General features: G+C 41.6%; 1 non-coding gene across 1 annotated transcript; it reads right to left on the bottom strand.

The window, feature by feature from the left end:
* Positions 1 to 10465: 10465 nt before the first annotated feature.
* LOC143672651 (U6 spliceosomal RNA) lies at positions 10466 to 10572 on the bottom strand. The gene has a single exon (XR_013169933.1). It is a non-coding gene; the product is annotated as a U6 spliceosomal RNA (small nuclear RNA).
* Positions 10573 to 26604: the final 16032 nt, after the last annotated feature.

Here is a 26604-nt window from a genome sequence, read left to right as displayed (position 1 = left end):
ACATGCTGTTGAATTTAGTTCACTGGGTTTTTGTACTATAGTTAGACCATATGATTGAGATATGATAATATTTGTCTTTTTGTTCCAGACATTTCATTCAACATACATTCCTTAAGATTCATTCATCTAGTTATGCATGCCTTGCATTCCTAGTTATGAAAGAAGAAACTTCATTCCTTCTTGTGCTGCCCAGTAGGCCATTGATGCATACACTAATGTTCCCCCTTCCATACCCCAGTCATTGTACCCTTAGGTCATCTCTGTTCATTATAGATCATGAATACTACTACCAGAAGCACTAATGTGCAACTATCCATTTGTGCCTTCACAGTCAGCTCCTCAAGGAATATACTGAGCAACAGGACTGCAGAATGATATGGCAACCACACACCTAGCCTTCTATGGAACCACCATGCTGCCCTCAAAAGGGCTGCAATGTCTCTCATTTCCCTACTGATGGTGAATACTTACATCTCTTACTCCACATTTTCTCCAGCAATTGTTTTTCTCTGTTCCTTAAAAAATGTTATTGTATAATATAACATATATACAAAACAAAAAAGAAAAAGACAACAGCTTTCAGAGCACATTTCAACAAGCAATTACAAGACAGATTCCCAGAGTTTGTCATGGCCTATCATATGTCCTTGCCCTCATGTCCTGGTATTGCTGGGTCATAAGGCAATTCTAGACTTCCTGGGGAATTTAGCTTCCTGGGGAACCTCCAAACTGCCTTCCATAGCAGTTGTACCATTTCACATTCCCATTGACAGTGGATAAGTGTGCCTCTCACTCCACATCCTCTCCAGCACTTACCATTTTCTGTTTTATGCAGGGTGTGAGATGATATATCTCATTGTGCCTTTGATTTGCATTTCCCTAATAGCCAGGGAAATTGAGCATCTCTTCCTGTGCCTTTTGGCCATCTGCATTTCCTCTTCCAAGAAGTGTCTGTTCAAGTCTTTTGCCCACTTTATAATTGGGTTGTTCATCTTCTTGTTGAGTTGAACAATCTCTTTCTGTATGCTAGATACTAGACTTTTATTTGATATATCATTTCCAACTATTGTCTCCCATTGTGGAAACTGTCATTGTACTTTATTGACAAAGTTCTTTGATGCACAAAAGAATGTAATTTTAAGGAGCTCCCAATTCTTTCTTTTTTTTCTTCAGTGCTCATGCTTTGGGTGTAAGGTCTAGGAAACTGTCTCCTATTACAAGATTTATAAGATATTTCCCTACATTTTCTTCAAACACTTTTATGGTCTAGAACTTCCAACACAATGTTGAATAACAATGGTGATAGTGGACATCCTTCTCTTGTTCCTGATGTTAAGGGGAAAGTTTTCATTTTTCTCCATTGAGGATGATGTTGACGAAGTTCCCTGTTCTTCCCATCCTTTGAAGTGTGTTCAACAGGAAAGGATGTTAAATTTTGTCAAATGCCTTTTCTGCATCAATTGAGAAGATCATGTGGTTTTTCTGATTAGATTTGTTACTATGATGTATTACATTAATTGATTTTCTATGTTGAACCAGCCTGGCTTACCTGCAATGAATCCTACTTGGTCATGGTGTATAATTCTTTTAATATGCTGCTGGATTTGATGTGCAAGAATTTTGTTGAGGATTTTTACATCTATATTGTTAAGGGTGTGCTATTGTTTTCTTTTTCTGTTATGTCTTTGTCTGGCTTTGGTATGAGCTTCTTAATGACTGATTCAATTTCTTTACTTGTGATTGGCTTGTTGACATTGTCTATTTCTTCTCGAGTCATTGTGGGTTGTTCATGCCTTTCTAGGAAGTTACCCATTTCATCTATATTGTCGAGTTTATTAGCATAAAGTTCTTAAAAGTATCCTCTCATTACTTCCTTTATTTCCGTGGGGTCAGTGGTTATGTCTCCTCTTCCATTTCTGATTTTAATTATGTGCATCTCTCTCTTCTTTATGTCAACCTTGCTAAGGGTCCATCAGTCTTATGGATTTTCTCATAGAACGAGCTCTGGTTTTGTTGATTTTCTTGATTGTTTTCATGTTCACAATTTCATTTATTTCGGTTCTTATCTTCATTATTTCCTTCCTTTGCTTGCTTTGCAGTTTGATTTTCTTTCTCTAGTTCTTCCAAGTGGACAGTTAATGCCTCAATTTTTGCTCTTTCTTTTTTTTTTGATATAGGCATTTATGGCAGTAAATTTCCCTCTTAGCACTGTCTTTGCTGCATCCCATAAATTTTGATTTTTTTTTCATTTTCATTTGCCTCGAGATGTTCACTGACTTCTCTTGTAATTTCTTTCTTAACCCACTGGTTGATTAAGAGTGTGTTGTTGACTTCTCCCCTCTCTTTCTCCGCCGGCCCGCCGCGCAGTGCCCATGCCCCGCAGCAGCCGACCCGCCCGCCCTCCTTCTCCCCTCTCTTTCTCCGCTGGCCCAGCGCAGCGCCCACGCCCTGCAGCAGCCGACCCACCTGCCCTCCTTCTCTCCTCTTTTCCCCCTCCTGCTCTGGCGGCTCTCCAACCAGCACGGTGCCCTCTTCCCCCGCCTTCACCAGCTCCTTCGCCACCAGCCTCGACAGACTTGCCGCCCTCACCTTTCCTCCTCCAGAACAGCTACTGGGGGAGTGGAGATAATACAGAGCAGCTCCTGGAGCCACGAGGGAGATCAAAGGGACGGCGTACCCCATCCTGGAACAGCTGACTATCTGGGAGAACCAGCTCCGGTGAGATCACCAAGGGGCACGGGCTTTCCTGGGTGGGACGGCAAGTGACCAGAGTCCCTCCCTTCCACCTTCCCAGGCCAGCTGGTAGAATTGGACAGGCGGTCCCCTTAGGCCGTGGTGGCTGGTGCCCCCACCACGCGAGGCCCCCTGGACCAACTGAGATAGTTGGGTCGGAAATTCCCAGACTGCGAAGAACAGTGACCAGGGGATCCCTTCCAAACACGTTACTCCCCCGTCCAGCTGGGAAGAGTGCACTCTCCTGGGCTGCGACAGCTGGCGCCCTCCCACCATGCTTGGCGCCCCGGGCCGACTAGCTAATTTGGCCGGACGCTCTCCCGTGCTGCGGCAGCGGCGACCCTCCCCACATTCGGAACCCCAGGCCGGCTGGCATTCTTCCAAGACGCTTCGGCTGCCGAAACTCCCCTACAGCGAGAATTTCCCAGAGTTAAAGGACCCACAGCAACTTTCACTGGTGGAACCCATAGACAAACGTGTGCCACGAGCGCCACCTACTGGGCAGGATAAGAAAAACAGAACCCAGAGATTTCACAGAAAAATCTTTCAACCTGTGGGGTCGAACACCCAGGGAAATCTGACTAAATGCCCAGACGCCAGCAAAAGATAACGGTTCACGCTCAGAAAATTGAACATATGGCCCAGTCAAACGAAGAAACCAATAGTTCAAATGAGATACAGGAGCTGAAACAACTAATGCTGAATATACGAACAGAAATGGAAAACCTCTTCAAAAACGAAATCGATAAACTGAGGGAGGACATGAAGAAGACATGGGCTGAACATAAAGAAGAAGTAGAAAAATTGAAAAAACAAATCACAGAACTTATGGAAGTGAAAGATAAAGTAGAAAAGATGGAAAAAACAATGGATACCTACAATGACAGATTTAAAGAGACAGAAGATAGAATTAGTGATTTGTAGGATGAAACATCTGAATTCCAAAAAGAAACAGAAACTATCCGGAAAAGAATGGAAAAATTTGAACAAGGTATCAGGGAACTCAAGGACAATGTGAACCGTACAAATATACTAGTGGGTGTCCTAGAAGGAGAAGAGAAGGTAAAAGGAGGAGAAAAACTAATGGAAGAAATTATCACTGAAAATTTCCCAACTCTTATGAAAGACTTAAATTACAGATCCAAGAAGTGCAGCGCACCCCAAAGAGATTAGACACAAATAGGCGTTCCCCAAGACACTTCCTAGTTAGAATGTCAGAGGTCAAAGAGAAAGAGAGGATCTTGAAAGCAGCAAGAGAAAACAATCCATCACATACAAGGGAAACCCAATAAGACTATGTGTAGATTTCTCAGCAGAAACTATGGAAGCTAGAAGACAGTGGGATGATATATTTAAATTACTAAAAGAGAAAAACTGCCAACCAAGACTCCTATATCCAGCAAAATTGCCCTTCAAAAATGAGGGAGAAATTAAAACATTCTCAGACAAAAAGTCACTGAGAGAATTTGTGACCAAGAGACCAGCTCTGCAAGAAATACTAAAGGAAGCACTAGAGTCAGATACAAAAAGACAGAAGAGAGAGGCATGGAGAAAAGTGTAGAAAGAAGGAAAGTCAGATATGATATATATAATACAAAACGCAAAATGGTAGAGGAAAATATTATCCAAACAGTAATAACTCTAAATGTTAATGGACTGAATTCGCCAATCAAAAGACATAGACTGGCAGAATGGATTAAAAAACAGGATCCTTCTATATGCTGTCTACAGGAAACACATCTTAGACCCAAAGATAAATATAGGTTGAAAGTGAAAGGTTGGTAAAAGATATTTCATGCAAATAACAACCAGAAAAGAGCAGGAGTGGCTATACTAATATCCAACAAATTAGACTTCAAATGTAAAACAGTTAAAAGAGACAAAGAAGGGCACTATATACTATTAAAAGGAACAATTAAGCAAGAAGACATAACAATCATAAATATTTACGCACCGAACCAGAATGCCCCAAAATACGTGAGGAATACACTGCAAACACTGAAAAGGGAAATAGACACATATACCATAATAGTTGGAGACTTCAATTCACCACTCTCATCAATGGACAGAACATCTAGACAGAGGATCAATAAAGAAATAGAGAATCTGAATATTACTATAAATGAGCTTGACTTAACAGACATTTATAGGACATTACATCCCACAACAGCAGGATACACCTTTTTTTCAAGTGCTCATGGATCATTCTCAAAGATAGACCATATGCTGGGTCACAAAGCAAGTCTTAACAAATTTAAAAAAATTGAAATCATACACAACACTTTCTCGGATCATAAAGGAATGAAGTTGGAAATCAATAATAGGTGGAGTGCCAGAAAATTCATAAATACATGGAGGCTCAACAACACACTCTTAAACAACAAGTGGGTCAAAGAAGAAATTGCAAGAGAAATTAGTAAATACCTAGAGGCAAATGAAAATGAAGACACAACATATCAAAACTTATGGGACGCAGCAAAGGCAGTGCTAAGAGGGAAATTTATTGCCCTAAATGCCTTTATCAGAAAAGAAGAAAAGGCAAAAATGCAGGAATTAACTGTCCACTTGGAAGAACTGGAGAAAGAACAGCAAACTAATCCCAAAGCAAGCAAAAGGAAAGAAATAACAAAGATTAGAGCAAAAATAAATGAAATTGAAAACATGAAAACAATAGAGAAAATCAATAAGACCAGAAGTTGGTTCTATGAGAAAATCAACAAGATTGATGGGCCCTTAGCAAGATTGACAAAAAGAAGAAGAGAGAGGATGCAAATAAATAAGATTAGAAATGGAAGAGGAGACATAACTACTGAGCTCACAGAAATAAAGGAGGTAATAACAGGATACTATGAACAACTTTATGCTGATAAATACAACAATTTAGATGAAATGGACGGGTTCCTGGAAAGACATGAACAACCAACTTTGACTCAAGAAGAAATAGACGACCTCAAAAAACCAATCACAAGTAAAGAGATTGAATTAGTTATTCAAAAGCTCCCTAAAAAGAAAAGTCCAGGACCAGACGGCTTCACATGTGAATTCTATCAAACATTCCAGAAAGAATTAGTACCTACTCTCCTCAAACTCTTCAACATAATCGAAGTGGAGGGAAAACTACCTAATTCATTCTATGAAGCCAACATCACCCTCATACCAAAACCAGGCAAAGATATTACAAAAAAAGAAAACTACAGACCAATCTCTCTAATGAATACAGATGCAAAAATCCTCAATAAAATTCTAGCAAATCGTATCCAACAACACATTAAAAGAATTATACATCATGACCAAGTAGGATTCATCCCAGGTATGCAAGGATGGTTCAACATAAGAAAATCAATTAATGTAATACACCATATCAACAAATCAAAGCAGAAAAATCACATGATCATCTCAATTGATGCAGAGAAGGCATTTGACAAGATTCAACATCCTTTCCTGCTGAAAACACTTCAAAAGATAGGAATACAAGGGAACTTCCTTAAAATGATAGAGGGAATATATGAAAAACCCACAGCTAATATCATCCTCAATGGGGAAAAATTGAAAACTTTCCCCCTAAGATCAGGAACAAGACAAGGATGTCCACTATCACCACTATTATTCAACATTGTGTTGGAAGTTCTAGCCAGAGCAATTAGGCAAGAAAAAGAAATACAAGGCATCAAAATTGGAAAGGAAGAAGTAAAACTATCACTGTTTGCAGACGATATGATACTATACGTAGAAAACCCAGAAAAATCCACAACAAAATTACTAGAGCTAATAAATGAGTACAGCAAAGTAGCAGGCTACAAGATCAACATTCAAAAATCTGTAGCTTTTCTATACACTAGTAATGAACAAGCTGAGGTGGAAATCAAGAAACGAATCCCATTTACAATCGCAACTAAAAGAATAAAATACCTAGGAATAAATTTAACCAAAGAGACAAAAAACCTATATAAATAAAACTACAAAAACTGCTAAAAGAAATCACAGAAGACCTAAAGAGATGGAAGGGCATACCGTGTTCATGGATTGGAAGACTAAATATAATTAAGATGTCAATCCTACCTAAACTCATCTACAGATTCAATGCAATACCAATCAAAATCCCAACAACTTATTTTTCAGAAATAGAAAAACCAATAAGCAAATTTATCTGGAAGGGCAGGTTGCCCCGAATTGCTAAAAACATCTTGAGGAAAAAAAACGAAGCTGGAGGTCTAGCGATGCCGGACTTTAAGGCATATTATGAAGCCACAGTGGTCAAAACAGCATGGTATTGGCATAAAGCTCGATATATCGACCAATGGAATCGAATAGAGTGCTCAGATATAGACCCCCTCATCTATGGACATTTGATCTTTGATAAGGCAGTCAAGCCAACTCACCTGGGACAGAACAGTCTCTTCAATAAATGGTGCCTAGAGAACTGGATATCCATAAGTAAAAGAATGAAAGAAGACCCGTATCTCACACCTTATACAAAAATTAACTCAAAATGGATCAAAGTTCTAAACATTAGGTCTAAGACCATAAAACAGTTAGAGGAAAATGTAGGGAGATATCTTACGAATCTTACAACTGGAGGCGGTTTTATGGACCTTAAACCTAAAGCAAGAGCACTGAAGAAAGAAATAAATAAATGGGAGCTCCTCAAAATTAAACACTTTTGTGCATCAAAGAACTTCATCAAGAAAGTAGAAAGACAGCCTACACAATGGGAGACAATATTTGGAAACGACATATCAGATAAAGGTCTAGTATCCAGAATATATAAAGAGATTGTTCAACTCAACAACAAAAAGACAGCCAACCCAATTACAAAATGGGAAAAAGACTTGAACAGACACCTACCAGAAGAAGAAATACGGATGGCCAAGAGGCACATGAAGAGATGCTCAATGTCCCTGGCCATTAGAGAAATGCAAATCAAAACCACAATGAGATATCATCTCACACCCACCAGAATGGCCATTATCAACAAAACAGAAAATGACAAGTGCTGGAGAGGATGCGGAGAAAGAGGCACACTTATCCACTGTTGGTGGGAATGTCAAAGGGTGCAACCACTGTGGAAGGCAGTTTGGCGGTTCCTCAAAAAGCTGAATATAGAATTGCCATACGACCCAGCAATACCATTGCTAGGTATCTACTCAAAGGACTTAAGGGCAAAGACACAAACGGACATTTGCACACCAATGTTTATAGCAGCATTATTTACAATTGCAAAGAGATGGAAACAGCCAAAATCTCCATCAACAGAAGAGTGGCTAAATAAACTGTAGTATATACATACAATGGAATATTATGCAGCTTCAAGACAAGATAAACTTATGAACCATGTAATAACATGGATGGACCTAGAGAATATTATGCTGAGTGAATCCAGCCAAAAACTAAAGGACAAATACTGTATGGTCCCACTGATGTGAACGGACATTCGAGAATAAACTTGAAATATGTCATTGGTAACAGAGTTCAGCAGAAGTTAGAAACAGGGTAAGACAATGGGTAATTGAAGCTGAAGGGATACAGACTGTGCAACAGGACTAGATATAAAAACTCAAAAATGGACAGCACAATGATACCTAATTGTAAAGTAATCATGTTAAAACACTGAATGAAGCTGCATCTGAGCTATAGGGGTTTTTTTTTGTTTTTGTTTGCTTGTTTGTTTGTTTGTTGTTGTTGTTTTTTACTATTATTACTACTTTTATTTCTTTTCTTTATATTAACATTTTATATCTTTTTCTGTTGTGTCGCTAGTTCCTCTAAACCGATGCAAATGTACTAAGAAACAATGATCATGCATCTATGTGATGATGTTAAGAATTACTGAGTGCATATGTAGAACGGTATGATTTCTAAATGTTGTGTTAATTTCTTTTTTTTTCTTTCCGTTAATAAAAAAAAAAAGAGTGTGTTGTTGAGCATCCATGTATTTGTGAATTTTCTGGCACTCTGTCTATTATTCAGTTCCAACTTCATTCCTTTATGATCTGAGAGAGTGTTTTGTATGTTTCCATCTTTTGAAATTTATTGAGACTTGTTTTGTGACCCAGAATATGGTCTATCCTTGAGAATGATCCATGAGCACTTGAGAAAAAGGTATATCCTGCCATTGTAGGGTGTAATGTTCTATAAATGTTTGTTAAGTCCAGCTCATTTACTGTATTATTCAAACTTTCAGTTTATTTAGTGATCTTCTGTCTAGATATTCTGTCCATTACGAGAGTGGGGAACGAAAGTCTCCAAATATTATTGTAGATGTGTCTATTTCTCTTTTCAGTATTTGCCTCATGTATTTTGGAGCATTCTGGCTCCGTGCATACATATTTACGATTGTTATGTCTTCTTGTTGAACTGTTCCTTTTATTAGTACATAATGGCCTTCTTTGTTCCTTTTAACTGTTTTTCATTTGAAGTCTAATTTGTTGGATATTAGTATAGCTGCTCCTGATCTTTTCTGATTGTTATTTGCATGAAATACCTTTTCCCAACCTTTCACTTTCAACCTATGCTTATCCTTGGGTCTAAGACGCATTTCCTGTAGACAGCATATAGATAGGTCCTGTTTTTTAATCCATTCTGCTCATCTAGGTCTTTTGATTGGGAGGTTTAAATCATTAACATTTAGTGTTATTACTGCATGGGTAGTACTTTCTTCTACCATTTTACCTTTTGAATTTTATAGGTCATATCTAATTTTCCTTCTTTTTACCTTTACTTGTAGTCTTCATTTCTACACTCTTCTCCACACTTCTCTCTCCTGACTTTTCCTATCTGTCTCTAGTGCTCCCTTTGGCATTTCTTGCAGAATGGTCTCTTGGTCACAAGATTTTTTTTGGTCTGAAAATGTTTTAATTTCCCCCTCATTTCTTTTCCTTTTTTTTAAAATTAATTCTTAAATTTAAAAGAAATATATAACAAGAAACAAAGACAGACCTTAACATAAGATCATTCTGTTGTACATATATAATCACTAATTCACAATATCACCACACAGTTGCATATTCATCGCTGTGATCATTCCTTAGAACATCTGCATCAATCCAGATAAAGAAATAAAAAGACAAGAGAAAGAAAACAACCAAACAACAACAACAAAAAAAGATAACAGATAAAAGTTCATACATACCATACCCCTTACCCCACCCTTTCATTGATCACTAGCATTTCAATCTACTATATTTATTTTAACATTTGTTCCCCCGTTCTTTATTTTCACTCCGTATGGTTTATATTTTTGTTGACAAGGTAGATAAAAGGAGCATCAGACACAAGGTTTTCACAATCATACAGTCACCTTCTGAAAGCTGTATCATTATACAATCATCTCTAAGAAACATGGCTACCTGGCTCTACATTTTCAGGCAGTTCCCTCCAGCCCCTCCATTACATCTTGACTAACAAGGTGATATCCATTTAATACATAAAAATAACCTCCAGGATAACCCCTTGGCTCTGTTTGGAATCCCTCAGCCATTGACACTTTATTTTTTCTCATTTCACCCTTCCCCCTTTGGGTCAAGAAGGTTTTCTCAATCCCTTGATGCTGAGTCTCAGCTCATTCTAGGATTTCTGTCCCACGTTGCCAGGAAGGTCCACACTCCTGGGAGTCATGTCCCATATAGACTGGGGGAGGGTGGTTAGTTTGAAACTATATTCAGTGAAGGCAGTGAAAATGTTTTAATTTCCTCTCATTTTTAAAGGGAATTTAGGTGGATATAGCATTCTTGGTTTGCAGTTTTTCTCTTTCATTAATTTATGTGTCATCCTTGCTCAGGGGCCATGTTAATCTTCTCTGTATCGTTCCAATTTTAGTATATGTGCCACTGAAGCAAGCACTCTCTTTTATTAATTTAAATGTATCATCCCACAGTCTTCTCACCTTCATTGTTTCTGCTGAGAAATATACACACTGGGAAGCTTATTGGGCTTCCCTTGTATGTGATGGACTGCTTTTCTCTTGCTGCTTTCATGATTCTCTCTTTTTCTTTGATTCTGACATTCTGATTGGTAAGTGTCTTGGAGTACACTTATTTGGATCAATTCCTTTTTGGGCTCGCTGCACCTCTTGGATCTGTAATTTTAAGTCTTCCATAAGAGTTGAGAAATTTTCAGTGATAATTCCCTATATTAATTTCTCCCCTCCTTTTCCCTTTTCTTCTTCTGAAACACCCACAACCTGTATATTTGTGCACTTCATGTTGTCATTCAATTCCCTGAGTCCCTGCTCATATTTTTCTATTCTTTTCTCTTTATTTTCTTTTGCTTGTTTGATTTCAGATGTCCCATCCTCCAGTTCACTAATCCTATTTGCTGCCTCTTGAAATCTGACATTGTAGGTTTCCATTGTTTTTTTCTTTCCATCTCTTCTACTGTGCCTTTCATTCCCATAAATTTTGTGATTTGTTTTTTCAGACTTTCTATTTCTTTTTTGTTCATTCCTTGTCTTCTTTATATCCTCCCTCAATTCATTGATGTGATTTTTGATAAGGTTTTCCATGTCTGTTCGAACATTCTGAATTAATTGCTTCAACTCCTGTATCTCATTTGAATCATTGGTTTGTTCCTTTGACTGGGCCATATCTTCAATTTTCCTAGTATGTGTCATTATTTTTTGTTGACATCGAGGCATTCATTTACCTTAATTAGTTTATTCTGGGGATTGTTTTGACTTTTTTTTATCTAGGATTTTCTTGCTGGAAGACTTTGTTGTCTATCTGTTCTTTGACATTCAGTTCAGCTTATTCTGGACCTTTAGCTTAGGTTTTCTTTAACAGATCAGACTTTTTCAGTTCCTGTTTTCTTCTTCCTTTCCCCGCCTGTATGGTGTCTTTCCCCCACTGCCCCTCCCCCCCTTAGGAGGGTCTACTTTGGTATTATAGATGCCAGCCATATTTTTCCCAGACCAAACTGGCCTCCTATCAGGAGGAAAGAGTCACCTGCATCAGTTTTCCCTGAGGGTGAGACCCAGCAGATTGAAAGGCTTTCCTGTGAAGCCTCTGGTCTGATTTTTCCTATCCTACCCAGTATATGTGGTTTGTCTGTCTGCAAATCCTCCAGCATAAGGTGATGTGGTACTTTTAACTTCAGCAGACTCTCCCTGCTGCTCTGGAGGACAAAGTATTTCCCACACCTCACTAAGCAGCCATCCTGTCCTTCTCTGTGTGCCCATTCTTGCAGGATTATTAATAAGTTCTTTCCTTCTCCACAGTCAGATGAGAATTTATTCTCTTTCAAGTATGGCCATCTTTCCAACATGGACGAACTATAATATAAAAAATTGAGAGCATCAGTTACCAGGTTAGAGCTTATTGTAAAGTGTCCTAGATTAAGTTCTTACAGCAGTCACATCTATTCAGGAGGTGTAACTGTTCATTCTAACTTCTGAGATACTGATCTTGTTGTTTACAACATGGTGTTTCCATGAAACTTCATGTATTTATGTGACACCTGAGACTCAGAGTTAGAGCACTGAAGCAACAAAAGTCAGCAGTATGCCATATAGGAACTTCTTAAGAAGTTGAAAAAAAGTGATGAGACATCAAGCAGAGATATGAATGAAGCTGATCTGGATAGGACTAAGGCATATCAGAAGACTGAGTAAAGGATGATATGGACCATAGTTTAAAACTTCAACTTCTGTGTGAGGCCAAAGAGAGAGAGAGATTTCTTTGGTGCAAACTTTATGTTTTGGGTAGTGTAATTCCCTAATTTAACCTGTATGGTCAGTTTAGTTGAACACCATGAGTACATGGAATCTCAAATAGGGCATGAGATTACTGGACTGTCGTGATAAATCCCAGTGATTTGGACAGCTAATAAAAAAGTATTTACAAAGTCCCCTTGGGGGAATGGGGAGAAAGTAGGAAATATGCAACTTCCCCCAGTTGGAAAATTTCTGATATTCTTGCAAGCAATAGGGACAACAAAATTAATATGCTGAGTCCTGGTGATCAAGGGTTCACCCCTACAAAACTTATTCCTGCAAAGGATAGGCTAAGTCTACTTAAAGTTAGGCCTAACACTCTACTCCAGGGAACCTCTTTTGTAGTTCAGATGTGGCCTCTCTCTCTCAGCCAACATAGCAGGTGAATTCATTGCCCTCCCCCACTATGGGGGACCTGAATCGTAGGGGTGAACATCTCTGGAAACATGAGACATTGGACCAAAGTCCAGGATGAGCCAGGACCCAGCATCAAGGGATCGAGAAAGCCTGCTTGACCAAAAGAGGGAAGAGAGAAATGAGACAAAATAGGGTGTCAGTGGCTGAGAGATTTCAAACAGAGCTGGGAGGTTACCCTGGAGGCTATTCTTATGCATTTTATAGATACCCCCTTTTAGTTTATGATGTATTAGAATGGTTGGATGGAAGTGCCTGAAACTGTAGAGCTCTTTTCCAGGAGCCTTAATTCTTGAAGACTATTGATGGCTTTGATTGTGAAAACCTTTGTCTGATGCTCCACTTATCCAGGATGTGAACAGGTGAGTGAAAAAGTATGGATAAAAAAATAAATAATTAATAGATTTTAAAATTATGATTTAAAAGAGGGCAAAGGGACACATAGCAAAGGGAAGCTCCGGGGAGGCGGAGAGGCCAGAAGTGGGGGTACAGCAGCTTCTCGTCCCCGAAGCGGGGGACACTGTGGAGAAATACGCGGCCCGGCTCCTTCTTGGCCGGCCAGGCCTGGGCTGGGTTCCCCGGTCTCTGGCTGCCCCCCACCCGTGGCAGGCGGTGGGCTGAAGACAGTGACCTCGGTTCCTGTGGTTGCAGGAAAGGCTCTGCAGCAGGACAGGGTGGTGGCGACCGCCTACCCAGCGGCCCCGGGGCAGAGAAGCGGCCTGAGCAGGGCAGGGGACCCCGGGGAGAGAGGAGCTTTTTTTGGTCGCAGTGTGCGACCCGGCCGAAAGGGAAGGGCCGGGTGACAAGGAACCGAGACGACGCTACATGAGACATCAGGGACCACATTGAAACAGAGGTCGGATGCCAGGCTAAGCATCAAGCGCGTAGATAGAAAGGCACCCTGGAAGCGACAGGAACCTGCGGGGGAGGGGGAGCGTGGCCCCAGGGCATGGACGGGGTCGGGGGTGGGGGCCAGGATGAGCTGCAGGCTGGGGGCGGGTAGCGCAGGGGAGTGGGGGCCAGCCCGAGACCGAGAGGCGGCGGCCCTTCAGGGCTGGTGCAGCGGGGACGAGAGCCGGGTCTGGACCCTCCCGGAGGATTCACGGGCGCCAGCCGGGGGTCGGGTTGTGGGTCCTCGGCGTGTCTGAAAGCACCCTCGGCCGGAGGCAACACGTGATCCACGGCAGCATGGGGAATTGGGAGCCTTCCAGGGCGGGAAGCCCGGGCACCCGCGGCGGTCTCCTGGGAGCCTCCGAGGAGACTAGGGCGGGACAACAGCAGAGGTGAAGTTGGTAGCGAGTCCGATTGAGAAGGAACGGCAGGCAGGTGTCCCCGCTGGGGCCTGCCAGCCCAATGTGACCTCAGGTCCCCCTGCCTGCCATTCCTCCCTTGAAGGCCCGAGGGTGGCGGCCGAGTGGGAGGACCGTCCCAGCCCCAGGGCGTCCCACGCCCGCTTTCCACCGTCATGCACGTTAGACTTGACTTGGGACAGACAGGGTCTTAAAAAGTTTGAGAGCCGGCTTTGGAGGAGAGGACCCGGGTCTCGGTTCGCTTTATCGTTGTCTGCCCTGGCCCTCGGCGTCGCTGGCCTCTCCCATCCCGCGCTTGGCTCCTCCCCCCGGCCGTGGCTCACCTGCCCCTGGGCAGTGCTAATGGCAGTCAGCACCACAGCGACCGGAGGCGGAGGAGCGCGGGTGACTGCATCCTGCTTGCGACCCGGGCTCCTTCTCACTCCTCTCGTGAGCTAACTGGGTGCCCTCATCCAACGCCGCCGGTGTCCTCACGAGAGGAAAGTCGGACACGGAAGTCAACCCCGTGGCCGAGGCACATCGAGTTCTACCAACAAGCGAGGTTGGAGGGTGGCTGGCCGGCAGACTGGGGACCCGCCAGTACCTGCCCCCCTATTCCCAGGCTCCATCTCCGAGAGCGCCCACCTCGGAGATGGTCGTCAGCCACAGGGTTCGGGTGCGGAAGGCTGCGGCGGGGAGGCCCGGGAGCGCAGTACTGGCTGCTGCCCTTGCCCTCAGATCCCGTGCGGCCTCAGGCTCCCCGGGCGTGGACTGGCTGGCGCCCCTTCGGCCTCGCTGGGTTGCGGTACTAACAGGAAAGCAAGTCTCCCTTACAAGGGAAGGAAAAACAACACGTATCCTGGAGCAGGCGCTCTGTAAGCTCTAGTGAGGAAGAAGTTATCGAGTTTTCTTTGAATGTTTTTAGAAATAAAAACGCTTGAAAAATTGTAAATGCTTTCCAAAGAAGGTGACAAACGAACTGTCCTCTGAGGTTTCCTGGGGCGGCCACGAGGAGGCGCTCCGCCGGAGCTTGCCCCCTGGGCGGTCCAGGCACTGCCCAGAAAACCCAGGTGCCACGGAGAGTCAGTGTGGGTCCTCAGGGCGCCGCCCTTCGCCCAGGACAGCAGAGCCCCGCCAGCGCCCTGCGAAGCCTGACCCGCATTCGGGGTGTCTGTCAGGGGAACGCACGCCGAACCTCCGGAGGCCACCTTCCAACGCACTGTGAGGATTGGTGTTTCAGGCAGAAGGTCACCAGGAAAGGAAAGCTGCCTGAGTCTGCTCTTCCTGAGATGAACCGAAGAGATCACCTGCGGTGTCCCGAAGAGACCCCGCCCCCCACGCTGTTACTCTGCTTGCAAAGTAGCTGTGAACCTTAAAGACTGAAGAAAACAAAGGAGACGGGAATGTTACCAGGTTTCTTGTGCGCTGTGCCAGTGTTTAAGGATATTTTAAACTGTCAGCGGCGGCTAAAGCATCTCCTGCCTTTAGCAATTTCAGTGGATGGTGAAGCTAGCAAATTTCCTTTGACGGGTGATTTCTGTCGCCCTTGCCATTCCAGTCATCCCCCCTGCCTGGTAGGGGGTGAGTGTTGAGAGTAACGGGAGAGAGCTGAGTGATCGTGGAAGGCGGGAGGCGGGAGGCGAGGTGGCTCCACGCCCGGTGCCGGGCCGTGGTCGAGGTCCTGGCACTGACTCGCTGTGATCCTGGACAAATGCTCCCAGCTCTTGGCGCCTCGTGTACTTGCCTGTTGAGAGAGGGCCCTGAATGCATCCCTCAAACCACTTACGGGACTGGTACTCTACATCTTACAGCTACAGAAAGTGTGGTTACCTGTTCCCAGCCATCCTTACTAGTTGTCCTATGTCCCTGGGGTGTGCCAGCCTTGCCCTTCATCCTTATGTGGCCCAGTCATCCTCAGTTCATCCCACAGGCTCAGAACTGCACCAGAGACATACAGTCCTCCCTCCCAGGGAATGGCCTTGCTGCCTTAAATGATCTTTCCTCTTCCTCTCTTTCTATCCTAATTCGTATTCCTCTCCTATGTGCTCAGAGTGGCCTGGCTGGGCGTCTTCAGGTTCTCTGCAGTGCCTGTTTATGTTCTACAACATACGGTCCACCTGTGAAGTCATCAAGTCCCCTGCAGTTCAACAGGACCACTGGGGCGGGGCAGATCTGCGTGGACATCTGGCAATACGGTACCTACTCTTAATCCCAATTCCTTTTTTATCCTCTGGTACAAAAGTCTGGACCCTAACTATGATGTGGATGTCTCTCTAATCGTCATTATCTAGTTGTATGCTCTTCCCTTGGAACTCTTAATACTTGCTCCCTGAGTATGTTTTCTGGATTGAAATATGACTTATGCTTTTCATTGCTAAAGGGTATCATTCAAGGTTTTGCTATAGCAAAAGCAGCTTTCTGAACTACTTTCTAGTGCAGTTCAATCAAAAAAGACTTCTGAATATCCATTATAAAAAGCTGTACATTTTTTGTTCTCTTCAGTTTGTACCATTCCACTTTTCATCTAAATTAATACTGTATGCACTATATAATTCAATTAATTTGCACACTGAATTCTTCAAATGAGTTTTCTTTAAGTGACAGATTGTTTTAGGTCCATGTATATTGAAAAACACAAATAAAATCCAGACGTCTCTGAAATACATCTGGTTTTATTTGTGTCATCAGAATGTACTCTCTGCAAACCTGCTTCTAATGCTGTCAGACAGTTCAAACCTACTTTCTAATGAATGAGATCCTCACAATGGGCAACTAAAGTGACAGCTGGCTCCTTTCACAAAGCCACAGGATGGGCCACTGGCTCCCCCCATCAATTAATTTGAGACTCTTCTTTCCTGCTGAGTGAAGGAAAGCAGCATTCTGAGTTAGGAATTTAATTAGTGCTTCTAGCCAGGATGATAGGAAATCATGTTCTTGGTAGAAAGATGAAGGGTGAAAAAGCTTTTCATTAGACTCAAAGAAGAAATAACTGACCCTTCAGAGTTTTCTAGGAAGAGAGGACTATTTAATTTTTCCTTTTCCTTTGTGACTTACCCTCAACAACTTATCTTGCAACACAATACAAAACTATCCTAATCTGCCCATCCAGCTCTTCTAAACCAAAGTTCAAAGCAATATTCCTTAAAATGGATTAAAAATAGAACCTACATCTGAATTTTAAGATTATTCATATTTCAACGTCTAGATTTCAATCATTCCCCTATTCTGTAAAAATAAACATTGGTAACCACTTTTTGACCATAAATTTTTGGTCATCAGTTATCCTCTTTTTAAAATCTTCTCCATATGCCCAGCTTGTTATGCATGAAAGCACTAGCTTCACTGACAGTTTCAAAGCATATGGATGAAAGGAATAAGGATTTATTTAGACCCTTCCTTACCTTCCAGAAGAAGTGGCATCAGAGATGTGTTGGATATTTGGCCACACATACGCACTACAGAGGGAAAGAGCAGCAGCCCACTGGACTGTGGGCACTGCATAGGGCGCTCGAGAGTACCAGCAAGAGGTGCACTACAGAGTGCTGATCCAGTGTTCTGGGGTGAAGGGCAGACAGGATTTTGCTTTTTTTTTAATTTCGAATTTGACTTTCAATCCAAAGTGTTTCCAATAAATTTGTAAAACAAAAATGAATTTAAAAACAGACACACAAAATTGGGAGTCCAACAAATCACTCTGTCACACTGGCATAGAAGTTCTTTAGCATCTGCTCCTAAGCTAGGTGTTTATGGCCTCCCCTTCCCACAAACAGGCCAACCCCAGCCTCTCACTCCTGCAGAAATGCACCTGGCCCTCAGCGTGAGCAACTCAGGGCTGTGGAGAGAAGCCTTATGAGAGGGTCAGCCTCTAATTGTCTAACTACTGGTAAACAGAGGCCTAAGTTTACTGTAGGTGGACTCTGAAAATCAAATTTTTACAAATATCAACTCCACTGAACAAAGCACAGTGTGTCAGGGAGAAGAAAGCCAACAGCATAAACCCTTGCAGACTCGCTGCCTGTGCTCGGACTTCCCATTGACACCCCCGCGCCACCCACCACCCACCCCCATGGTAGTTAGGTTCAGGTGCCAACTTGGCTAGGTGAAGTTGCCTATTTCTGCTGCTGTGGACAGGAGCCAATGGCACGCAAATTTCATCTGTTCCTGATTACATCTGCAGTCAGCTAGGAAGCATGTCTGCTGCAGTGAATGATGTTTAATTGGTTGGTGCTTAAATGAGAGAGCTCAATGTAGCACAGTCCAAGCAGCTCAACATACCTCATCTCAGCACTCGCAGTTCAGCCCAAACCTTTGGAGATGCAGAAAGGAATCACTCCAGGGAAAATTGTTGGAACCCAGAGGCCTGGAGAGAAGGCCAGCAGAGATCACCCTGTGCCTTCCCAGGTAAGAACGAACCTCAGTTGAAAGCTAGTTGCCTTTCCTCTGAAGAACCATACCTTAACTAAATAAATCCCCTTTCATTGAAAGTCAATCCATCTCTACCATGTTGCATTCTGGCAACTAGCAAACTAGAACACCCCCAAAGCTGAGTCCGCAGCGGGAGGGAGAGCAGCTGCCGGCCGTGACAATGCACAGGGTGCTGAGGCCCTGCTCGCAGCCCTGTGGTATGCGCTCATGTCCTATTGGGATGCATTTTGCAGGTATCATTTCTTGGAATGCTTTCCCAGGAAAAATATGTGGCTCCAGCCCTAGAGAACATCTGCAACACAAATGAGGTAAACCATCTCGGTCAGAGGGGTCCTACACTTTCACTTTATCTGTGAAGCCAAGGACGGCAAGCTGTTATTAAGGCATGTGCTCTCCAGTGCAGTGATGAAGACTGAACGTTGTGGGACCACTGCTCAACTGTTTTTATTTACAAAAAAACGGCAGTTTCATATGGTTTAACTCATTCAATGAAGGGTCTTAGAATGAACTGGAGAGCTTTTCCTTTTGGCAGTCACTTGGGAGTGACTCTGATATTATAAACCTGAAAACATATCTCAGGTTTTCGCTGTCCCGTTCAGAAAGTTTTTCCAAGAAGGACACCTGTCTCAAAACAACTGTAAATTAATGTTTATAGGAAAGAGTACCCTGAATTTGTGTGTAAACTAAATTTCTATAAATCAGGCCATGGTTAATCATGTATATCTTCAGAGTGATTTGCTGTGATTTCTCTCACATTCATCTTTAATTGGCAGTATATCCCCTAACATTTTGGCTTAAGATCTCTCAGCTGTAGAATGTTGAGTCATTGGCTTATAACTGTTTATAAAGCCAAATTCTTAAAACACACTAGTAGAGCTAGTGTATTTTAAAAAAGCCTCACATCTTTTTTTTTGGAAAGGCAGACATGTCAGAGTTCCTCAACTGCTCCCATCTGCCTAGTAGGTATGTGGATCCATCACATGGATTGGCTTAAAGCAAGGGCACCCAACACCCAGTGCCCACTGCCTGTGGGAGCCCTCCAGGGAGCATTAGAGAAGCTTCAGTTTCACTGGTTTGGGATGTAGCCCTGGCTTCTGAAAACTGTAGGAGCCTCCAGGTGATTCCGTGCAGCCAGGGTCCAGGGTTGAGAAGCAGGGTGAAGGAGAACACCCTGGCCCCAGCTTTTCAAAGGCTTGGGAAGGAGAAAGGTGAAGGAGCCCCTCTGAGTGGGGGTAGGCCACTCTGTTCTGCACAAAATGCTTACGTTGGTGTCCGTCCTTTCCTAGTCTGACATGTCCTATCACCTGTTCATTGTGGCCTGCACAGGAACTGGTGCCACCATCACTGCCCTGGCAAGTAATGCCCCAGGCTGCCCTGGTCTATCTAGCCCAACCTCCTGAAGCCAACAGGCCTGGCTCTCCATGGGATCTAGTTCTCACCTGTGGAAACATTTCACCTGTGGAAACATGTCACGTTCTCGTTTGCAGGAAGTACAAGCTGTCTGTCTGGGCAGACTGTAGGTGATGTAATTTGGATTCTGTGGAAAAAAGAAAAAAAACTAACCTCTGGAGTGCCTGTTAACTCAGCCTAGCATGTTGGTTGGTTTCCATTTAGCCCTTAGTTCATAACTTTGAAAATGGACAAATGAATGCTCACTTGAAGCATTACTAGTTCTTTGACCCCAAACCCTAACTTTCAAACGGAAGTAGGCATCTATGCATACATATGTAAACACACACATATATGTATATATGTACATAATGGGGTGGGGGATCTTGGTTTGTGATTTGAAGAAATCCAATATATTGGTAGAGCAAGTGGGGATTAGCTCAGCTGCTGTAAAATGAATCATTCCCAGTTTTTCAAATCCTCATTTCTTCCCATTACACTCTATGAAAAAAACCACTCTCCTAAATCAGAGTGGTGGCTGTTTTCCTGGCTGCTGAGCTCAGCGATGCTACAGGCAGGAAGGGGATTAACTGCTACAAGAACAGGCACTTTGGGAAAGATGAAGGGAAGTCAGACCTTGAGCATCACCTTGGTTTTGTTGTTCTTCAAGCACACCCAAGTCTTTGAATAAATTCAAACTGGTTTTCACTTATGGCATAGCTGAGTACTTCCATGGTATTTGTAAGATGAGAAAAATAAAGTGTGTGTGTGCTAAAAATGCAAGCCCTTGCTGTGGGAACAAAGAAAGGCCGTGGGCCCTGAGCCGGTGCCGGCCCTCCCTGCCTGTGTCTCACTGTCCTGTTTTGTTCTCTTTCACCAGCTGATCTACATGATGGCCACAACATATACTATGCGGTTTTGAAGTTTAAGAGTCGGGAGGATTGCTGCACTAAATTCTAAATTGCCTAAGGCCAATACGGAGCTTTAGAGAGCTCTACCATGTAGCGGGAATTATCACTGACACCCCAGACTAAAGCAGAGTCTAGGTTTCTGCAGTTTTGTTACAGTAATCTGCGAATAGCATTAGTAAACTCATTTTGCATGGTAAATTAATAGAACAACTTACTGCACATGAATTATAAAATAATCTGGCTATATCCACAGTTTGAAAAGGATTCACTCACTGACACTAGTTAACAGCCGTTGACAAGTCAAGCAGTATCCCTAAATGAAGTATTAAAACCTTGGAATACCTACATTTTCCCATATTTTTGCTTGTTTGATAACTACTTTCAATGATGAAAAAGTGCTAAAGATGAAATGGAAGATAAAACAAAATTTTACTCTGGATTTTGTTTGGTCTGATTCTTTGTCTGGAAAATATTTTGCAAATATACTTTTCTCTAACTTGATTACAAATTTATGATCACATGGTTCATTACCAAACAAATTCCCCTAAATAAGCCAGATGAAAAATACGAAGAAAAAGAAAAGCCCCTCCCCATTAGTTTTTTCACAAAGTGCTTTCCCCCCACCCCCAACCCCAAACACACAACATAAACAAGCCGTTCCTTTCAGAGCCCCTAAAATTGGTCACCTTGAATTGTGGTTTTGGTGAGAATTAACTGAGTCCTCACAGTCAGTTCTCAAACTGCACATAAGAGTTTAATGGGAAGAGAAATTGTACCTGGATGTGAAAGTCTCAGGTATGCTGAAATGGAAATATGAGCTATAAGGAGCTTGAGATGTAAACTTATTTTGCAGGAAATAGAGGGAAAAAAACAGGGAGGAGGTGTTTGCCACTGTAAAGAGTGATAAGGACTTTTACATTCTGTGCAATGAAAAAATGGAAAATGTAGTTTTATTACTAACACTTTAACACAGAGACTGCATGCTTTGCTTATAGTTCTTAAATTTGGTTTTTTTTCAGTCACTTTTCACGTTAAATATGCAGTTTATTATTTACCCAAAACAGACACTGTTCACACTTTTAGACCTTCAGGGGAATTTACTTTTAACCACAGGTAGAAGAGATCTTTGCACTGACCTCACTTGTAAATAAAAACACGTGTTTCTGAACTTCTCTGCATTAGTCTTTAAAATTACTCTCACATGGTAAAACACACCCTTTTGTATTTCATTTTTGCTTTTTCTTAATAACTGGCCAACTTTTAACATTCATTATGTCTGTATACTAACTTTTCTTCAGTCTTTTAATAGTAAACAAACGAGTGCAGCATGCTTCAGCATCTGAACATTCTGACAGCAGAATGAGCAGTAAGAGAGAATAAGCTTCTCTCCCCACTTTCGAAAGTAAAGACTATCTAATCTGACTAGCAGCTTGCTTTTGCCTTCTGACCTGCTGACTAGCCATCATGCTCACCCTTCTTTTCCAGAACCACTTCCTCATGATACTGTCTTCTCACTGGGCTTAAAGGATGCAAGCAAAATGAAGGCTTACCAGGATATCAAAGCAAAGGAAGAACAGGAACTGCAACATATCCAGTCTCGGTCCAAAGAACAATTCAATTCTTTAAAATGTTTGCCAGAGTGTTTCAGCTGAAGAATTTACAGCTCTGACAATTCAAAAAACAGCTGCTATACCCCATCAAACTAATGTAGAAGTACAAATACTCCACTGTCTGTCTCAAGCTGCTGGGATGTGTTTCTAGGAAAGCCTTCCAGTGGGTAAATCTTTTTCTTTAGAACAGATATTGGAGGTTTCGTGCTAGTCATTTTAAAAGGCAACACTGACAAAATGATCATTCATCCTTTTGAAATTTGTGGCACATTCACCCTGATCATTAGAGCCGTCCTACCAAGACGGCCAATGGGAACCCGTCTACTCCTTTAATCAGGGACCTGGGATGTGCCAGCATCAAGGGGTGTGACCACATAACCTCACTGATGCTGCCTGTCCTCAGATAAATGTACCCATATAGGAAACAAAATGGAATTGATAACGCAGTTCCACTTGAGAGCTGACATTTATTAAACTTTGGCTCATCGAAGATAATGTGATTCTTCAACTGACTTTTTAAAAAAATTAGTTCCCTTCCCCTCTCCCCACCCCAAGTCCAGGACACATTAATTTCCTGAGCTGATCAGAACTCTACTATTATGCTAAAATGAGCCCCTATAATTCTGCTGCACCACTTCTGAATAAGCTGGATTCTGACTTATTGACAGGTCTCCCAGCCTCAATTTTATAAAATGGTAATGGTCCATTTGTCAGTTCTTGGGAAATCAGTCTGCTCTGCCTTAATGAGTATTTGCTTTAAATATTTAAATTCTTCATGGAATTTTGATCCATAAATGTTTTTCTTAAGAAGTATTACCTTATTAAAATGACCACCATTCTAAACCATTCTTAAATGGTCTAGAGTGAGTTTACAGTTTCATACGAACTATCTAAAACTAACTGCAAAGAGAACACAGACCTACTTTTATAGACTTGAATACTTAATTTAAATTAGGGTTAGTATTAATTTCAGTTTTTCTTATCTAAATCTTAGTTTCCTGGAATAATAGAGTTCATGGTCAGCAAGAAACCTGCTTGAGTTTAAGCCATTTTCAGAAGAAATTTGCCTTCTAAATCACTGTGTTCCAGAACATTAGGTGATATAGGTATTGGGTATTAGTAAATTTTATGTTGTTCTTTATGAAATGATACATGTAACTGTTGGGTGCATCAGCGCTTTTTTAAAAGGGGCTGCATTATATAGTTAACTATGTCTATTCACGTTAAGAGTTAAGCTGTGGTTTGGCTGTTTCCTGGTGTTCAAAACATATACATGTGCAGAAATGTATTAAATTGAAAGGAAGCATATCTCTATCAGGATGCAATTAAAACTGAAAACTCATCAAGTATGATTTTTCACTTGGATTCTTTCTTCGGTTAATGCCTAAAAATGTCTGTGTTGGTCTTTTTACCCTCTAACTGGGAGAAACTCTCTTGTATAACAGTTGTTTCAGAACAGCTTTGTGTTCTGTTTTCCTGTTGCATGAAGATTTAATTTCTTCCCCACTGCAGTGGAGGCGCTGTTACCGTCTAATGTCCTACAAGAGGTAGTGTTATCTAAAGCCTAGTTCTACTTTCGTAATTCTGGTAGCTGTTACCCCGAATCTTTGGAAGTTTTGTTTAAGTAGTCTAATATTTTTTATGTAAAGAGCACTAAATTTTGCTATGTATAACTTTTTGTAACCTAACAGTGAATCAGTATTTTCTAGCAGTGCCAAGGGCTTCCTATAGTTCTATTCAAGTGTTACATTAAGCACTTGTAGATAATTGTCAATACTTGTGTATGCTTATTTTAAAGATCTATTTTGATGGAAATAGTTATGGTTGTACTCCAAGTAATGAAATAAAATTACTTCATTTACTTGCCTTTTCACCATACAGAAATCCTATCTTCCTTTGTTCTCAGTATGGTGTCGCTTCGGAGTAATGTGCATAATCAAGATTCTACATTTGCAAGGAAATCAGGTCTAAAAGATAGCGTACCATGTTGTCGTAGTTTTTTTTTTTTCTCTCGCAGAAATCCATTTTAAGTGAGAGCAAGCTGAGAAAATGTTGTAACTCACTGGGCTATATTCGCACAAAGTACACAACTTGAAAAGACTAGAGGATTTCTGACTAGCTTCTCCAACAAATAAAAGCCATATTCCTCGGGGATGAGCACAAGACTTAAACCCTGCCACTGACTAGAGAGCTGCCTCCGTAAGGGTCCAGGTACCACTGGCTATTTATTTACAAACCCAAGGTGTAAGAATTATTTGGGTGCACATAAAATCTAGGTCTAACAGGGAATGCAGAACTAACTTTTATGTAGGGTTTCATTTATCTACCTACTTAAATTCCTGAGCTCTTGTGTGACCATGCATCTGGATTATCCACAATTGACCACCTTGCTAAGGACCAGCTAGTGTCACTTTTTCAACTTAACATTTCTAACTAAGTCACTGGCTCCTTTATACACAAGAGGAGACCAATCAGGAACCCCATTCATGTGCTGGCTTGCACACTATTTAAAACCTTTAATACCTTCTGTTTAAGTTACATGAGACACTGGAATAAACTCAAGAGTGTAAAACTTGGCTTATTTAGATAAGATCACATGAAGTGTGGCAGTAAACCTGCCACAAAACAAAGAAGCCTCTTGAGAAATGGTGTAGAGATTTTTCCATTTCTATAGTTCTACCTCATGAAAATTAAAATCAAGAAATACAAGGGAAGAGCTTACTTGTTTGAAAACCAACTGAAATCACCACATTAAATTTAAAAGAAAATTCCTTTCAAGGTTTTCTAATATTTGATAATCATAATAGTATACAGCGTTGAAAAGAGGTAACTTTTCAATGTAAAAGTATCTCTTCCTAAATGACAGCATCTTTCTCTCGCAAATATTTATGCAAATTTACAAATTTTGTTGAAGGCAACTTTTCCAAGAAGGATAATACAATAAATTCAACAATAGAAATTTTGAACAAAAATAGACTTAAAAGCCCCAATTTTTCTCTACTATTTTTCTCTTTTAGTAATTTAAGTATATCATCCCACTGTCTTCTCGCCTCCATGGTTTCTGCTGAAAAAATCTACACATAGTCTTATTGGGTTTCCCTGGTATGTGATGGATTGCTTTTCTCTTGCTGCTTTCAAGATCCTCTCTTTCTCTTTGACCTCTGACATTCTAACTAGTAAGTGTCTTGGAGAACGCCTATTTGGGTCTATTCTCTTTGGGGTGCGCTGCACTTCTTGGATCTGTAATTTTAGGTCTTTCCTAAAGGTTGGGAAATTTTCAGTGATAATTTCTTCCATTAGTTTTTCTCCTCCTTTTCCCTTCTCTCCTCCTTCCGGGACACCCACAACACATATATTTGTGCACTTCATATTATCACTCAGTTCCCTGAGTCCCTGCTCGTATTTTTCCATTCTTTTCCCTATAGTTTCTGTTTCTTTTTGGATTTCAGATGTTCCTTCAGTTCACTAATCCTAACCTCTGTCTCTTGAAACTACCATCGTAGGTTTCCATTGTTTTTTTCATCTCTTCCACTGTATCCTTTCATTCCCATAAGTTCTGTGATTTTTTTTTTCACACTTTCCATTTCTTCTTTCTGTTCATTCCTTGCCTTCTTCATGTCCTCCCTCAATTCACTGATTTGGTTTTTGAAGAGGTTTTCCATTTCTGTTCATATATTCTGAATTAGTTGTTTCAGCTCCTGTATCGCATTTGAACTACTGGTTTGTTCCTTTGACTGGGCCATATCTTCAATTTTCCTGGTGTGATTTGTTATTTTTTGCTGGTGTCTAGACATTTAATTACCTTAATTAGTTTATTCTGGAGATTGCTTTCACTTCTCTTGCCTAGGGTTTTCTTGCTAGATGAGTTTGTTGTCTATCTGTTCTTTGACCTTCAGTTCAGCTTTTTCTGGGCCTCTAGCTTAAGTTTTGTTTAACAGAGGGTGATTTTTCAGTTCTTGTTTTCTTGTTTCTTGTCCTGCTTGTAAGGTGCCTTTTCCCTCCCCACCCTTAGGAGGGTCTACATAGGTATTACAGAATACCTACAGAAAACTCCAGCCAGGTTTTCCAGGACTAAACTGGCCTCCTATGGGGAAGGAGTCATCTGTGTCAGTTTTCCCTGAGGGTGA

Source organism: Tamandua tetradactyla, chromosome Y, assembly GCF_023851605.1.
Source record: "Tamandua tetradactyla isolate mTamTet1 chromosome Y, mTamTet1.pri, whole genome shotgun sequence".
NCBI classification, from domain to species: domain Eukaryota; kingdom Metazoa; phylum Chordata; class Mammalia; order Pilosa; family Myrmecophagidae; genus Tamandua; species Tamandua tetradactyla.
The sequence above is the reverse complement of the archived record's forward strand: the minus strand, read 5'-3'. Positions and strand labels throughout refer to the sequence as shown.